The sequence below is a fragment of the Aulostomus chinensis genome, chromosome 2 (genome assembly GCF_037954235.1).
Source record: "Aulostomus chinensis isolate RoL2024-O1b breed Wild chromosome 2, RoL_Achi_v1.0, whole genome shotgun sequence".
In the NCBI taxonomy this organism is placed as follows: Eukaryota; Metazoa; Chordata; class Actinopteri; order Syngnathiformes; family Aulostomidae; genus Aulostomus; species Aulostomus chinensis.
Window position 1 is genome coordinate 26572484 of NC_141321.1, and position 16654 is coordinate 26589137.

Here is a 16654-nt window from a genome sequence, read left to right on the forward strand (position 1 = left end):
GAGTGGAACAGCCTGCAAATTTGAGTGACAAAAGAGAGAAGACAGCAGAGTGATTGTTATCAAAAGGAAGAATAGGTACTTTCAGCCTTTCTGTGGGATTCAATTGTTTTTATTCTTTTTGATGTTCAGCCATGTCTCATCCAACCTCTTAAGCCGTGAAAATAATATTACAGAACAATTGAGCCCCTGCTGCACTGTGTTATTCAACTTAAAGGGCGGGTAATTCAATCACAAATCGTGGATTAAAGAAAGCTTACAGGCAGGGTTGTGTGTTAGGGAATCAGAGATTGATAGGATTGTAGTTGTCTGCAGTTTAGCGTGACTAACTTCCACTGTCCTCACTGAGGCACGGGGGGAGCAGCTGAATATAGTCAAAACTAAGGATTTTACTCAAGTATTCGTGAAGGATTAACTACAACACGTGGGGTCATGCATTTAAGACCTCCCCCCCTAAAAAAAAAAACCTACACATGCACACACACCGCCTGTAAACCAGATCAGTAACTGCGCTCCTAGAACCAGTTGAGGGCTTCTGTTCCAAACAATAAAAAAAATCCTCCATGTGTGGCATCCTGTTTGAATACAACATTACTTTGTAGAACCTGTGGCGGGGGGCAGGTGAAAGTGCCTGGATGTGACTCCCCTCCGTCTGCCCTCGCATTTCCATAAGGACTCTGTATCGGTGACATTGACAGGTTGCATTAGCGCGCCGAGATCAAAGTTTCATTATTCGATGCTTGTGAGGTTCGAGGATTCACATCAGGATGCACGAAACTTTCAGTCTGTGCGTCTTTGTTCCGGCAGAATGACGCGGGATTGTACCAAATCAAAGAACAACGGGCAGGTAGACTCAAAAGTTGAGTGTCACCGACTGAGCGTAATAATTGGAACCAGAGTAATCAACTTTGATTCTCTATGAAAATGTTCAAGAATGTAGTCTTTGAAATGTGCAGATGGGATGTGAAGTAAAAGGGGGGAAAAAAATCCCACAACCCTGACAAAAAGCAAACAACTGGTCCCTGTGAGGGGATGAAATGTCTACCTTGTCTCTGAGTTGCCGTCCTTTGAGTCTGTCTGCTACCCAGCGCTGCGCGCACTCCTCCCGGCTCCGCAGAGAGAATTCCACCGCTCTCCGTCTGATCAACCCGCCTCCTTTTCTCTCCACAAATGTGTTGAATACTTATAAATCCTAAATCACGGTGCCCGGTGCCAGCTTCACAACTCTTTCTCAAATAATCTCCTTAAACTTTTTTTTTTTTTTTTTAATTTACGCACAGACGCGCGGACAGCGGAATCTTTCGGGTCCCCTCTGCAAAAAAAAATAAAAATAAATAAATAAAATAAAATCACTTCCCTTTAGAAAAACTCAACCAAGGTTAATTTGGGAGAACAGTCCGTCTCTCCTTTAGTGGAGTATTCATCAACTCTTTAAGGCATTGATGATGGTTTTAGTGTCGGTCTCACTGCCTCTGGCCGGTGACAGTCTGGTGAAGCCCCCTGAAACACAATCATGCGCTCTGAAAATTAGCTCCCCTCCGCTCGTTCAATCAGCGCTGTGTCTGTGGACTCCAAGTGATGCTGGCCAAGTGGAGTATGTGCGCAGACTGAGAACGACCCCCTCTGTCTGTGAAGAGAGAGAGAGAGAGAGAGAGAGAGAGAGAGAGAGAGAGAGAGAGAGAGAGATGGATTGAAGGAGGGGAGGGAGTACAGAGGCTTATAGATTCGCTCAAGCCAAGCCTCGCTGCTCCACACTGAACAGGTTGTCAAAAAGAACAGCGTCGCTTCAATGTAGCCCCCCCCCCACACACACACACACTTTTGAAAAAGGGTTTAACCCATTTGGGTGCTGCTGAATGTATTTGAGGGCCAAGGGGGCAGCAGAGGTTTTCGCTCTTTTTTCTCTGTTGTCAATTCTTCTGGGGGAATTCGCCAGCTGCGATGCCACCAATCGTTGGTGCCAATTACAAGTGAAAAGCTTCTCCGAAAGTTTTTAAGTCTAATGGAGGAGCCCATAACAACCACCCCCCTCCCCGTAGACCAATTATTTATGACAGCAAAGATAGACTAACTGTTGCAAAAGACCCTGCACGCTCTATCATACACACACAAATCCACCCCCCCCCCCCCCCACCACCACCACCACCACCTCACACACACACACATAGATTTTTAAAGCCCTCATACACACACACCATTCTGCCATCCTGCGCCCCGGTTTTCGCCTCTCAGTATGGCCGCGAGGGGGCGCGTTTTAGCCGATCACCACCACTGTGGATTCGTGTACGCGAGAGTATTTTAGCGCGTTTAACGTGATGCGGTCCAACGTGAGGAGCTCCTGTACCGATGCCCTCTCTAAAATAAACGCTGGCTCATCAGAGAGCAATGATTCTGCGTTCAACTTGATGGAATTTTACAGACATTTGAAATATCACACAGGTTTTTTTTTTTGGTTTTGGTTTGTTTTGTTTTGTTTTGTTTTCAGAGGAAACACAATCTATCCCTGAATAGAAGGAATATTTCATTGCCTTCATTAGCACAATACAGCAGCCTAACATGTATTTTCTCATCCTCTCCCTTACAATTAGACTGCTGTTTTATTTAAACTGACTCCTCATGTTCGTTTGATGATTGTGTTGACGCAATATTTATTTCTTTATACTAGGAAGTGGAAATGAAAGCATCTTGATCTCACAAATGTATGTGACAGAGTCCTTGAAACTGCCCACTTTCCATTTTCTCCCAATTCATTTGTTGGGTGACTCCTTATTCAAGTAATTCAGTGTGACAAAGACAGTAAATCCACATTTTAACCTTGATGATTTTTGCAGATGAATATCTGTCAGGTTAATGTGTGCCTTGGTCTGCTTAAAGTACTGTGTGGGCGAATTCTACAATTTCACATTAAGGGGTTGATCAGAAAGTTTTTATAAAACAAATGTGTTTGGAATCCTTTTAAGTTCCTATCTCAGCACAGAATGTAAATCCCAAAGACATGTTCCTCTGAACTCAGACAGAAAATCTGATATATTGTATTGTATTTGTTTCATTATCATCAAATGTATTCATCTTTATCTCCAGGGGGATTCTGAGGGTTTCAAGAAGAAGGTTTTATATCCAGCATTAACGAAGAAATGTCTTTTATGAGGGAGGCCAGAGGGCATCAGTGGCAGTGTTACCAGGGGAGGACAAAAGGCGGCGGGGTGAGGTGCAGGCTCACCCTTCAGAGAGGTGAGGGTACATTCAGAGGAGGGTGAGGGCTTCCATAAAAGGTTCAGGGACCCAGGTTATGTGGGTGGAAAAAGGTGTTGATGAGGCAGGAGGATCTGAAGTTACTGTTTGAAGGACTCGTCTCTGCATGCCTGGGGGGGGGGGGGGGGGGGTGATACTGATGTAATCAACTTGATTTGTTGATAAACTTGTGTGAATGTGTGCTGTAACAAGAAATAAGGAGGCCAGTTTTTTGTTGTTGTTGTTTTTACAAATTTTGATCTAAAAACACCTGTCGTTTTTATGAATAACCTCCTAAAACCAGGAGATTTCCGAAGAGCTTGAGAGAATTTCCAGCATCCGCTAAAACCTCTATACACCCATTTCTGTAGCAGATAGAAGCCTGAAATAACCACAAAAAAGCTCAGACCCATGGCTGCAATGTAAAACAACTTACCTTTACCCTTCCGTTCATCAAGTAGTTTAAAAAAAAATCAATAAACGACACCTCCGATGCCATGGACACTGCAGGTCTTAGATATGTTGCATCAGGTCCACAGGGGTTATGTAAAGGTCTCTGCTTAATAAAAAATAAAAAAAAAAGTCTCCTGCATTCACTTCCTGCTGCTGTAGTTGCTGTTTGCAATTGATTCTGTTCTTAATTAGCTCAGTGTGAACGAGTGCACACACTCAAACACATCTGTGTGCACATGGGCAGATGAGGCAGTGGACATTACTTTTACTCTTGTGCTTTCAGCATTTTTCTGGTTTGTCTGCAAGAATTTAGAACCAGTAACAGTTCTGAAATCTGCAACTTCTGCAGGCAGCCGAAGCCTGTGATTCTGAACATCAAAGGAGCCTGTGTTACTGTACTGAGCATTAGCACACTGGTCATGTATAAGAGTTACTTGTATGATGGCAAAACTTTGAGTTAACACTTACAGGATTAAGGGGCAGGGCCTCTCATAATACGGCTGCAATAATGTTGATGGTGTCTGCCATAAAAGAAATGAACAACTTTGTTCCTGTCTGTTTCACAAAACGAGACGAATGAAGCATTGAAAAAAATGTGTTCTTTTTAGCTGTAACATAACGATCTTTTGGAACTACAATTTTGAAGAGCGAACTTTTAAAACAACTTGGTATATATTGATAACATTATTGGAACTTTAGAGTATTCTGGCATTACTAAGCAGACATTAGACCCTCAGTAAAAAGCTCCTAACTCAATTCGGTCTTTAATTCTGAGTAACCAAAATGATGGAATCTGTTTCAAGTGTCAGTCTCTTTCTTTTCCTTTCTTTCCTTTATATTTTGCCCCTCATCTTGGGTTACAGCCAGCAGTCTTGGCATGTCTTGCTGAGATAGCATCATCGCTGCTTAAAGCAATGAATCTCAAAAGACAACATGGTGTAGGAACAACCTTGGGTGGCAGCCACACACACACACACACACACACACACACACACACACACACACACACACACACACACACACACACACACACACACACACACACAGACAAACACGCATTCACCCCACAACACACAAAAGTCAAGTCAATTTTATTTATATAGCACCAAATCATAAAAGAAGTGATCTCAGGGCACTTTTCATATTGAACAGGTCTAGACCAAACTCTTTACAATATTATTTATAGAGACCCAATATTCCCCCAAGAGCAAGCACTTGGCAACAGTGGTAAAGAAAATCTGACTTTTAACATTAAAAAAAGAAAGCAAGAGAGAGAGAGTGAGCGAGAGAGAGAGAGAGAGAGAGAGAGCAGGAAGAAAGACACCATACCACAATGTGTGCTTTACACAGAGATTTACTGTAAAATAATAATAGAAGTAGTACCAGTGGATTTTAAGGAGGGACATGGATGAAGTAAGTGGCTGCAATCCCAGACTCCCAGACTCTTCAAGTCCTGAGGCTGAAATACCTGCAGAAAGTGACAGGGAGAGTTAGACACCTAGATGAACTAGAGGGCACTCAGGGAGCACATACCTATGCCAAGGTAATACAACATCACACCACCCAGATCAGGTTCTGGATCAAATCCCAAATCTAATCAATGGTTCTTCAATCCAAGTTTTAGTATCTTATTAAATTTCATCAAAATCCATCAGCAGCTATCATGCTAACAGACAGCCCAACAAGCGCCGGTGATCACATTCCCTCCAATGGTGGTGGTGGTGGTTGGGGGGGGGGGGGGGGGGTGCAGGTGGAGAAGAGAGAGGCGCTCCCAGCATCTTGACAAGTCCTCTGGCAGAAAAGAAAATAGTAACATAAACAACTGCACCAACTATAAGTTTTATTAACAAGGAATTATTATTATTATTATTATTATTATTATTATTATTATTATTATTATTATTATTATTATTATTATTAGCTTTTGCACTGCAGGCTGTAATGTGATCTGAGGAGCTGGTTAAAAACTTTTCTGAAACCAAGCTCTCTAATTGATGTTCCCATCAGTGTAATTCAATCAGAGCTCAAAGTGCTGTACATCAACACCAAGCACTTTCCACACAGAAGCAGCTAAATGGGCAGAAAAGATACACTTGAGACCAGCAATAATTTCATTGTCTGTCTACAATATATTCCTGTACAGAATGTGTGTGTGTGTGTGTGTGTGTCAGAGTGTGTGTCAGAGTGTGTGTGTGTGTGTGTGTGTGTGTGTGTGTGTGTCTTTATTAAATAGTAGTAAAAGGCATCTCCACTTGACAACTCAACACATCAATACACAGACAAGCAAGAGTGGATGCAAAGTGTTGAGAGTATTCAAAATCCCTTGGAGACATTTAAGACCAACAGCTGACTTCAGATGGATGAAGGTGGTCCAGGAGCACAGTTTTTCCATTCCTGCTACACCGACATGTTTACAGTGGAGGTAGCAGGTGCAACGGCTCAATTTCTGCACCTGAAGGGCCCTCAGGAAGTACATGGGTCTCATGGGTCAGCGGTTGCAAAGCTTCAGTTTGTATAGTTCCTGTCCAGATGGTCAACCCTTTTGTGATATTTGTAATAAATATAGCTTAGAGAAAAATGCATTAAAACTGTGTGTAATCCATTGCAATTAATTTGAACTGCAGGTTAAGCAGACGTCTCACAAAATCAGGTGTAGGCGTGTATATTGCTATGGCAACTTCTTTACAGTTTTCAAGACTTTGAAGATGGACATCTTAAGATGTGGAGCAGGGAAATAACTTTGTAGATTTTGAAATTGTGTAAATGAAATTGCTTGTATTATTGAACCCTGTTGCAAAATCCTCATACAGTTAGAAACTTGTCATTACAGAACTAAGATTTTCCTGGTTGGAATCCCTTGCAGTGACGAAGACTGCATCTGGGTGGGCTGCGAGTTGCTCACTGATGACTTGCAGAGTTCAGTCAGAGGTTTCTTTACATTCACACTCAGGGGTGTGGAAACTGCAACACTCACAATCCCTGTAAGCTCCCTCGGCAGGTAGAGAGGTCGACATCTCAACTTCATTAACTCCACATGTGGCAAAAAGTTTAGAAACCTCAGCAGCATATCAGCACCATGATTTGTTTGCAGCCAGGCCGCCCCCCTGGGTGCTGGCCACGAGCGAGGCTACACTGTCCAATCTCATGGCGTCTGATGGGTTTGCCTACTGAGAGCTCCAGAGCAGTCTCTCACAACCTTGAGAGCACTGACATAGTCAGTTTGTTAACTAGTGAACAAACATCAACCTGTGTAACGCATTAAGTCATCAGTTTGTCAAGGTTAGCCTTGTTACACACCTCCATGTTTGCCCCCCTTCCTTATCCTATTGCAGCTTTTCAGATAATTCCTCTCCTATTCAGTACACACACCAAATCACAACAGAATCAGAGCTCTTATCTTTTGGAGCTGCACTATAACGACCTCATTCACCATGTAGCTTGGGGCAAAACTGTGTTCTGTAGTTATACAAGCAAGACTGTGGTCTAAGCGCTTAAGCCCTGCCACACAAGATCATGGAACTAGATCGGTAACATCAGTCTGATATCTGCTACGTGAAACACATCAATATTAGCACCAAAACTGATACTGAATCAGATTGGCCCAAATCCAACCCCAAATTATATCCACTGGCAAATCTTTGAACCATCACTCCCAATGCTAAAATTCCTCATTGTTCTTTTACCAAACAATATGAAGACTAAGACCGCGCTTGTTAGCGATCCTGCACGGCCTTCACAACTTCACTGACTAAATAAATGATGCAATATTTTCATAACTCAACAGCTCTAAATGTTGGCATTTGACATGAATTACAACTGTGTAATTGTCTCCTGAGTATATAGTTTGGAGGCAGCCTATTTTGTACTTTTAATCTCACAATAACCTCTTCCAGATCATCATCCTCTTCATTCAATTGGATTTTTTTTTTCTCGCTTTGTCAATTTTTAAAAATGGTGGAAAATTTTGACCATTATCTTTTCTTTTTTTTTTTTACTCATGTTGAGGCTTTGAAGGACAGCTAAATTCATAGAATGAATGGCAGAGTTGGCTTTATAGAAATATCATCTGATGACAAATAACTGATGTGAACAATGCGTCGCCCTTCTTTTGGATGTATAATGTTGGTTGCCTGACATTATGTTGTATTATGCCAAAGTTATGATGTAACCATCACATGAATCACCAGCAACAAGGCTTTCCCCACTGTGCTGTACCATCAGAGACCCTGTGCTTGCCTCCAGGTGATGGCTAATCCTCAGCACTTAGACTCCAAAAAAACAGAGCAAAGAAAAGGAGATTCAGATGTTCATAACTGATCACAGTGCACAGCCATGTTGAAGTGTGTGAGTTGGTGTTTAGGACAGACAGAGGATATATAGCTGTTCATGCCTGTGACACCAGCTGGTCCAATTCAACCTCTTTAACCACCCCATTCACACACATCTCCACGCAAAGACGTACACACATGTCCAAGAAAGGGTCATTTTTCACTGGGTAATTGGCGGCAAGGCACATTGCCCTTGGGATTCGATAATTCATAACCTCCTCCCATCCGATATCGGATAGCGTGTAGAAATGGGCCGAGACAAGGGTTGGTGTGTGCAGAGACGAGAGGAGGAGGTGGCTGCATCATTAGAGAGGAGAGGTAATGGCTCTTATTGATTCCGCCCCGCCGGGCCCCCCTCACCATTTCATGTTTAAAACAACACTGATCCTCATTACCCAGGCAGCCGCCGTCATTCCGATAAGGAAGGGAGGAGAGAGACAGAGAGAATAGGTGAGAAAAGAGGGAAAGAAAAGGGAGAGGAGAGGGGAAGACAGCATTCAGGAAAAGGAAGAAGAGAAGGGTAAGGAAGGAAAGAGACAGAAAGTAAAAATCATCAAAGGAGGAGAGAGACGAAAATGGGTGCACAGCTTGGTTTTTGCTGTCTTAAGGCTTTGGTTTGAGTGGTATAAGTAATTACTGCCACCGTGTAATGCGTGTAATGCAGTATTACTTGTTTAAAGCACTTTCCCTCCTTCCCTCCACCCCCTGCGGGGTGTAATAAGGCTAAAGCATTGACGAAGGATCTGTCTAATAATTCTCAGTGCTATTATCCTCTCTTTGCTGCTAACGCACACGCTCTCTCTGTGTGTTTGGCTACGGGCAAACACTATCATTACTTCAGCAGTACCATAGGACCAACTGTAATCTATCTTTTTCTCCTTACTCTCTCCTTGACTCTTTCCAAATTTGAGTTTTTATTAGAAGGAGGCAATTTGCCAGCTCAGATTGCTCCAAACTCACAAGTGGCGATAAATATCTTTTCCCATTCCAGGACTGTATTTTCTGCTATTCTAGGACTAATTTCTTCCTTTGATTTGTTTCTTGGGGTGCTTTTTAGCCGCTCCAGTTGACCAGTAAATCCGGCAGTGAGACACCTCATAGATGGAGTTTATGTTTGTGTTTATTTGTGTGTGTGTGTCTGTGTGTGTGTCTGTGTGTGTGTCTGTGTGTGTCATTGCATTCTTAGGAAATACCGCTTCATTTAAGATCTCATCAATTTTTAGTTATTTATTTGATGAGTTTCCCAATATAGAAGCCTTTCCCGCCCGTATTTTAAATGTTATGGGAAGCTTGAAAGTCGCTCCAACATAATTAGCCTTCTCAGTCTGATGGATATAGATCACACCGAAAAGCTATTTATGCTCCGAGGCACAGAGGTTTCTGTTAATATCAAACCACATAAGGTTCAAAAATAGTGCGGCTCATTATAGTTACACAGAGATCTTTCTGTAATATTAGGATTCATATCTCTAGAGCAGGACTACCAAGGACCAACTGTTTATTGCCTAAACAAAATTAATTGCACTGCATTTCATGGATAAGGTGTTAAGGTATTGCATAATAGAGTAGCTCTACAATAAGCTTTTATTCAAGTATGCGCTTTAATTGTACAGACCTGTCATGGCATGGAGGGTACTCAAATTTGTAACCCTTCATTATGAGGCAGACAGATACTCTACTGTGACAGCTGCTGATGCCAGAGAGGACACAGGCCTTAAACTGAACCTCAGTGTGTCCACTTCATCACCCACAGGGTCGCTCCACTTGAGTAAGTCTTCAGGAAATTAATGTAATTCACTGAAAACTCCTTGAAAGCGATGCAGACATGACGGTGTGGGTTTATTAGGCAGGAGTTAACAGTGATGTGTCCTCTATTTCCCATTCGATCATGTGAATTTTAAATGTAGGAAATTAGGTGAGTCACCATGACAAAGACAACACACTCTTAAAAACTCTCCAAACCAAACCAATCAGACGAGGTAGAGGACTGGTTCAACACTGCTGCTTGCTAAATAAAAGATTTTTATAAGGGATTCTCTGACATATAAATCATGTCTGCTTTTGTCCAGATAAAATATTAAAGAAACCACAGTGGCCTCAGCTCCTTTAATGGGTTCCCTCCTAACACTGACACCAGAGGAGCCAGTGCTACAGAAACAGTCATTTCTCTGTTGGTCCATGCTCTTACTCCTGCCTCGGCTCTGATGCCCTCTCACTCTGCCCTTGTTTCCTAACTACAAACAGGCAGTCAAAACTCTCTACTCCCTTTCAATTACAGGTCCACTCTAATGCTTGCTATCCCTATATAGGCCTGCAAGAGGGGGAGAGGGGAGAGGAAAGGCAGTAAATTGGAGAGGGGGAGCCCCTAAGGGGCTAATCTTTGTTTGGTGGCATGTAAAGGGTCAGCTCTTTGCATCCTGCATAGCAACGAGCATCGTATGTGGAGGAGAAAGAAGACAGCCCTATTCCTGTGATTAGCTATGCATTGGTCTATCCATCTATCACAGTGCAACGCCGCCATTCACACATTCTCATAGAGAGTCTGACCAGCCAGCCAGCAGATCTCCAGATAAGCTAGCTAAAAAGAAGAGTGTCCACAAAGCAGAATGCGCACAGAAAATCATCAGCAGAGAGTCATGCTTGTCCTCATCTTTTGACCTCACAGATAAACCACTAGCTTTATCACCTCAGTCACAGCCTGAGAAGCTATGCCCCCTAAGCGGCGTGACTGCCTCTACATCAAATGCTGCGTGTGAATCAGTCTTGGCCATTAATAGATAATGATTTGCCACAAAGGGTCTGTCTAGGTCTCTGCATTCCCATCTCTAAGATGTGCTGTGGTTATCACTCTCTCTCTCTCTCTCTCTCTCTCTGTCTCACTCCCTGTGTGTGTGTGTGTGTGTGTGTGTGTGTGTGTGTGTGTGTGTGTGTGTGTGTGTGTGTGTGTGTGTGGATGTGTGTGTGTGTGTGTTTTGGTTACTAGAGGATACTTTCTGCAAAATGCCTCTATTGACGGTAGTCAAGTCAATGGCATCCTTGCGATAGTCATCCTCACAGTCAATTACATCACTGAAAGGCAGGTTATCTCCCAGATAGGCTGGATAGCTGCAACTGGCAGTTTGCCCACACTGGCTGTTAGTCATGAATGTCTTCACTGAAACAGCTTTTTTATGAATTTATTTGGCCTACAAAGGCTACATAGAATATACAGTTCTTCACAAGCATTCCTGAAGTGGCTGATCATTGCTTTGCTAGCCAACAAGTAAGGCAATATTGTAGAGATTACACAGCACTAGCTCTAGATCGGTTATGCCAAATTAATTGTTTGCATTTGCATTTTTGGGGAAGATAGATAAACCTGATTTTCAGGCTCAAAGCGCATTTTTTTGGCAATTCAGAGATCAAGTCACCATCTTGAAATATAGAGGTAAATTCCTGGGATTATTACCTGAATTTTTTTTCCTTTGAGTTCATTTGGATTTACAATTTTCCATGGTAGTATAATTGTGCTTTTTCAGACTTAAGAGCATTGCAAAGAGTTGTTGTTGTTGTTAAATTCTCAAACAGACCTTGATAAAGTCATCTTTGCTTTGATGTCATGTCTGGATTACTCCTGCATTCAGGGTTCAGCCGAAAGGCCATCTCCCGTCTCTGTTAACAACCAAGAAGCAGGACATAAAGGCAGGAAAGAAGTCAGACAAATTCTATCAATGAACAAACTCAAAGTGGTTGTAACTGGAGGGGCAAACAGGTAAGAACGAGCAGGACAATGCAAAGCGAGAGCAGTGGGCTGGTGTGAGAGTGTGCAGACAGCTGTTGTGAAACAAGGCCAGCAGGGACTGATCTTTGACACAAGGAAACATGGCATTAGTCACAAATAAAAATACTCGAAGCAAACTCAGAGTTTCAGTAGCCTGAGGCTGGATCTACCACACTGTCTGAGACAATTATCTGATGAGGAGGGAGTGCAGAGCCAGAGATATCCCGTGGAATATAGGAGATGATGGGTTGCCACGGTGGAGGTGTGCAGGTACAGCAGGTGAGAGGCTCGGCCAGAGAATCAGGCCAACGTTAACATAGACGTGCAGACCAGCACCAAAGATGGGAGGACAGACAAATATGAGGAAGAGACAACAGAAACTAGAAGCCCTCTAAAAAGAGTGTTTACCTCCGCCAAGACAAAGGCAGCACTAGAGAACACACACCCCGTAGATTATACTGTTGTATACTACAAAAACACAACCTTAGTGCAATTTTTGATGGAATCTAATGATTTATGTTACACCAAGATTTCTTTCTATTAACATTAGGACGCACTACACCTTAAATTTAGCTCATAGATGTCTTCGGGCAGGACTCTCATCAAAAGTTTGACGATTGAGAAAGATCCTACTATGTGGATCCAATTACTAGAGTTTTGCATCTTAGGCTGAAATGTCACAATTGGCCGTCTGGCTACAGCAACATCATCTGAGAAGCATTTCTGACCAAATTAAAGGGGAATCAACAGACAAACACGGCTGAAATCATTAGCTCCTTGGAGGAAGTAAAAAGGCCATTTTATGCTGTCAAATGGACCTGCTCCCAAATACAACATTCACACGTTTCATTCTGTAAAATACTTTGTAACTGTTTATTCTTTTGAGTAGTAGTAGTGCATACTTACCATGACAACAAGCAAGTTTTTCATAACTTGAGGCAAAATGTACTTGGCAGAATGAACCCATGTAATTTATGTCTTAATGTTTCTTGGGCTTGATCACCTTTATAATAATGAATGCGATCGGTTGACTTATTTTATGATTCTGTACCTCTGAGAGTATCAGTGTGTCATCAGCGAAAAGGAAAGTTTCTTACTTTCTCCATAAGAAAAAAATAAATCCTCTCTAGACAATAATACCGCATGATAAAAGTGTTAGTACAGTGTGTACAAGTATTTGAAACAAAGCAGACAGAGCCGATAACTAGACAGGAGAGGAGGGAGAGAAGACAGACACTTAGACGTCAGATGAATGCAGCTTGTCTGAAACAACCCAGGAGACTGCTAGTATCTGTTAATTGAGTGCTACACTAAATAAGCAAGCGTCAGATGAGACCTTCACATTCTGTCGTTGATCAGCTATGGGAGAGTGATGAGAATCGACGGAGTGTCTTAATTTCCAATAGCAATCACAGTGTGACATCTCTTTCCCAATTTAGGGTTGTAGAGAAGGGAGATGGATCCAGGGGGAGCTGGTGGTGCTTTGAGAGGGTTGTTGTCTCCATTAATAGACGTACTATTTCTCTGTCTGACCTGTAAATGATGTGAACAGTGTTGCGCCCACATTCTAGCAGCAGCTTTAGTCACTTCCGAAGGGAATAATAACCACATACAGTGTTTAATTTGGAAAAACTCGTACATGTGATTGACTTGAGATGCAAACAATCAATGAATGAAAGGCTGTTGAAAAGCAGGAATCAGATCCATGCTTCACAATTACTGAGGAAACAAACACGTGAGTATACAAGCACGTTGATCTGCAGCTCTGAGGAATTACTTGTAGTTAGTCTTCCTGTTGGAGTGAGTTTATGCGTTGACAAATTTGCTAAATCTTTTCCATTAACTGACAGTCTCAAACCTGCAATTTAGATCTCACATGTTGTCACAGACCTCCTGTGGCCTCTATATTTTCTGTTTCGTACTCTTTAAATATATTTTTTTCTGCTGTATCTTTTAATATACGTTTCATTGACAAAAAAAAGTACAGGTACTTCTGTACGTGTATGAAACTCAAAAATGAAAATATGTATTCTAAATAAATGATTTGCCAATAATAAGACAAGCTATATCAAAAAGTAATTAACATTAAAACCTTGTGTCAAAGTAAAGTAAGTCTGCGTGCCAGCTGTTCCACCATAACATTGTCCCACGGCTAATTAGCACATAGCAGCAAGTGTTTTCAGTTCTAGGAAGAACTGCAGGTTAGCACATGAGTAGAAAACATATTTCCCACTAGAAAGGCGATATGAGTTGGCAAAATAGCTGAGAGTATGTGTTTGCTTAACATATCAGCAAAAAAACTTGACCAACCAAACTTAAGGTGGTAGACGTGTGGTCATAGGTGTGACGACTGACCTGGAAACCGGACAAGAGGAGCAAAGAACGCCTCGGAAGACTCTTCTCCGTGGAAAAGAGGTTTTCTCTCCTCAGCTTCTATGGGATTTTGATGGCGTGATTGGTTGTATTTAGGGTGATAAATGCGAAGAGAATGATGCTTCGTCCAATCACCTGCTGAGTATTTATTGAATGTTGTTTTCCTTCTCTGAAGGTTTTTTGTAACAAACTCTCTGACATGTCAGGTTAACATTTTTCTGCCCATCATGAACACCTGAGGATTGGGAGGAAGACGGTCCTTGTGTCAAGACTTGCGCTCAGCGTTATAAGAGTGGGAAGAATACAGCGGGGTTTTGTTTGTTTGTTTGTTTGATTGTTTATTCACATTCAATAAGCTTTTAATGTATGCACACAGCTCAGAATATTACAACATGGCCCAATAGTACAGTTTAACAAAAAATTTCATTTGATGATTAACTGCGTCAGGGGGATAAAGGTAGTTCCTATGTTGTTAGTGATGGAAAAATACAGTCAAACCGTCACAGCATGTTGTCTCAAAGATGGAGGAGGAAGATGTTCAGAAAATAAATTAAAAGATATGCATGGTGCCACCATTCGCTCAAACAGCAGGTGAACTTTCTCACTCAAACTCAGTGTTGCTGGGTTTGAAAACGCTAAGCTGGGCAGTCTTGTAAATGCCAGGGATGTTGCCAGTGGAAACCGTCTAGCAGACAGACATCTTTGGAAGTCTGGACTCAAGTTGACCGAGGAGTTTTTGTTAATGTCTTTTTTTGTTTTTGTTGAACAAAGCTATTAAAAAATAGATATCTGAGGTCTTACTTGCTGATGGATCATTTGTGTTTTTGAATATTGGTCTTGTTTACAAATGACATGTCCCTTTACTTGTGGTGAGCAATACGGATGATTTTGATTTTGTGCAGGGTTGTTTTGATTGCTGTTTCCTCTCCATGCTCAGCTCGGTGGGCTTAATTGAAGCTCGCAAGTTTAAGGAATGTCGCCTGCTTATTCATCTATCAACATAAGAGACTGACCTTAAAAAGGTTGTTGGACTAAATTCTGGCTGGCGCTACCAACAAAAACACAGAATAAATGGAATATATAAATTATAATTAGAAAAACAAAAGACAATCTGCTGCACAATGATAGTGAGCATGAAAAACGACAGCTGGTGCCAAACAGCTGACGGTGGTCAAACTTCAGTGCTCTGCTTTAACTAACAGACAGCTACTGATGGGAGCAACATTCAATCTGCATTTAAAGAGATTGAGAAGTATTGACGTCAGCTCTGAACCAGTGTTTAACACTTGTTCAGTTCCAGCTGCAGTATTCTACTGTGAATTGGCTCCTGGAAGATAGTTTGGCTTAATTAGGCAGGAAGCAAAGAGGCTTGGCAAAAACAACAAACAACAACAACAACAAAAAAAAGACCTAAAATGTCCTAAACTTTAAATTGCATTTATTTGCTGATCAGTAAAACAGATCAACTTCAAAAAAGAGATTGTGGGAGAGATAGTGATGCTATTTTGCACCAGTCGGCGCATGAATTGTCGGTACGGTGAGCAGATGCTGTTGTACCCGACGTTTGCATACCAACACTCATAATGTTCCTTTTGTTCTCACAATATGTGAGAGCATATTGCTCTCTCAACTTGCCTGTACAGAATTATAGATGTCAAAATAGCAAACTGCGTTTCAACATCTGCTCCCTCTTCACAAGCACAAAAACAGCTGCTAAGGTGACTGCGGTACTATGGGGAAGCCCCCAGTGTGATCGCCACATAGTCTGTTTGACGTTTGCGCTGGCTGTCGGCCCCACAAAGAAACGACTTTAGAGTGTTTTTCACACAAATCTGAGAAGAAAAAATGTAACCCAAGCCCTCAGTAACTGCCTTATGACACCTAAACACATGGTCATGAGTTCAATCTGCATGAAAGAAGAGCACGACAAAAAAATCCTTTCACCTCCTGTCAAATCACATTTCTGTTCCTCTCCCACTCGCATATCCACAATCAGGTGTTCCACTTGAAATCGTGTTTCAAAAGTGCAAATAATTTATAGCACAGCGCTCAGCAGAATGTCCTGTCTCTCACAACATGACTTGCTTTAAAGGGTAATTCCAATATACGGCAACAGCATTTGATTAATTCGTTGTTCTCATCCCACTCAGTAGCGACACAGCAGTTAGCATCGCCATGGCAACCCCTGACTGCAGTTGAACCCTCCAAACTGGAGGTGATCAGCCACGTCGTTCATTCTCATGAAAAAAAAAATGGATTTGTTAGCTGATATAGCAGGCTTGGGTTGTAGCCAGACAGTTATGGATAGGGTCTGATTACATTAGAGGACTCAGCGGAGGAGAGTGCCCTTCTAGTTTATAATATTTCAAATAAGAAGCTATTGAAAGTAAGATCATCATTTTAGTGAAGTTTTTAGTTTGCTGGAGAAAAACAGCTCTCTGTCTCTCTCACACCCACCCACACATAAATGCCAGTGATATACCTCTATGAAACCCAACCTGGATCAGGTTGT

The 16654-nt window shown here is 42.0% G+C and overlaps 1 protein-coding gene and 1 long non-coding RNA gene across 4 annotated transcripts in view; both read right to left on the bottom strand.

Moving 5' to 3' along the window:
• Positions 1-1593, bottom strand: part of mdga1 (MAM domain containing glycosylphosphatidylinositol anchor 1) — a 166245-nt gene extending 164652 nt beyond the window's left edge. For 2 of the 3 annotated variants that reach the window (XM_086187760.1, XM_086187742.1), the window contains exon 1: positions 1043-1593. The gene's annotated coding sequence lies outside the window, so the exon portion shown is untranslated. Of the gene's footprint in view, positions 1-79; positions 157-1042 lie in introns of those variants that run through there. The other variant, XM_086187750.1, reaches the window with a different exon arrangement.
• A 3428-nt stretch (positions 1594-5021) lies between these two features.
• LOC147269605 (uncharacterized) lies at positions 5022-16280 on the bottom strand. The gene is made up of 3 exons (XR_015111485.1): positions 16087-16280; positions 11579-11660; positions 5022-5149 (listed from the first exon to the last, which is right to left on the bottom strand). It is a non-coding gene; the product is annotated as an uncharacterized LOC147269605 (long non-coding RNA).
• Between the last annotated feature and the right edge of the window lie 374 nt (positions 16281-16654).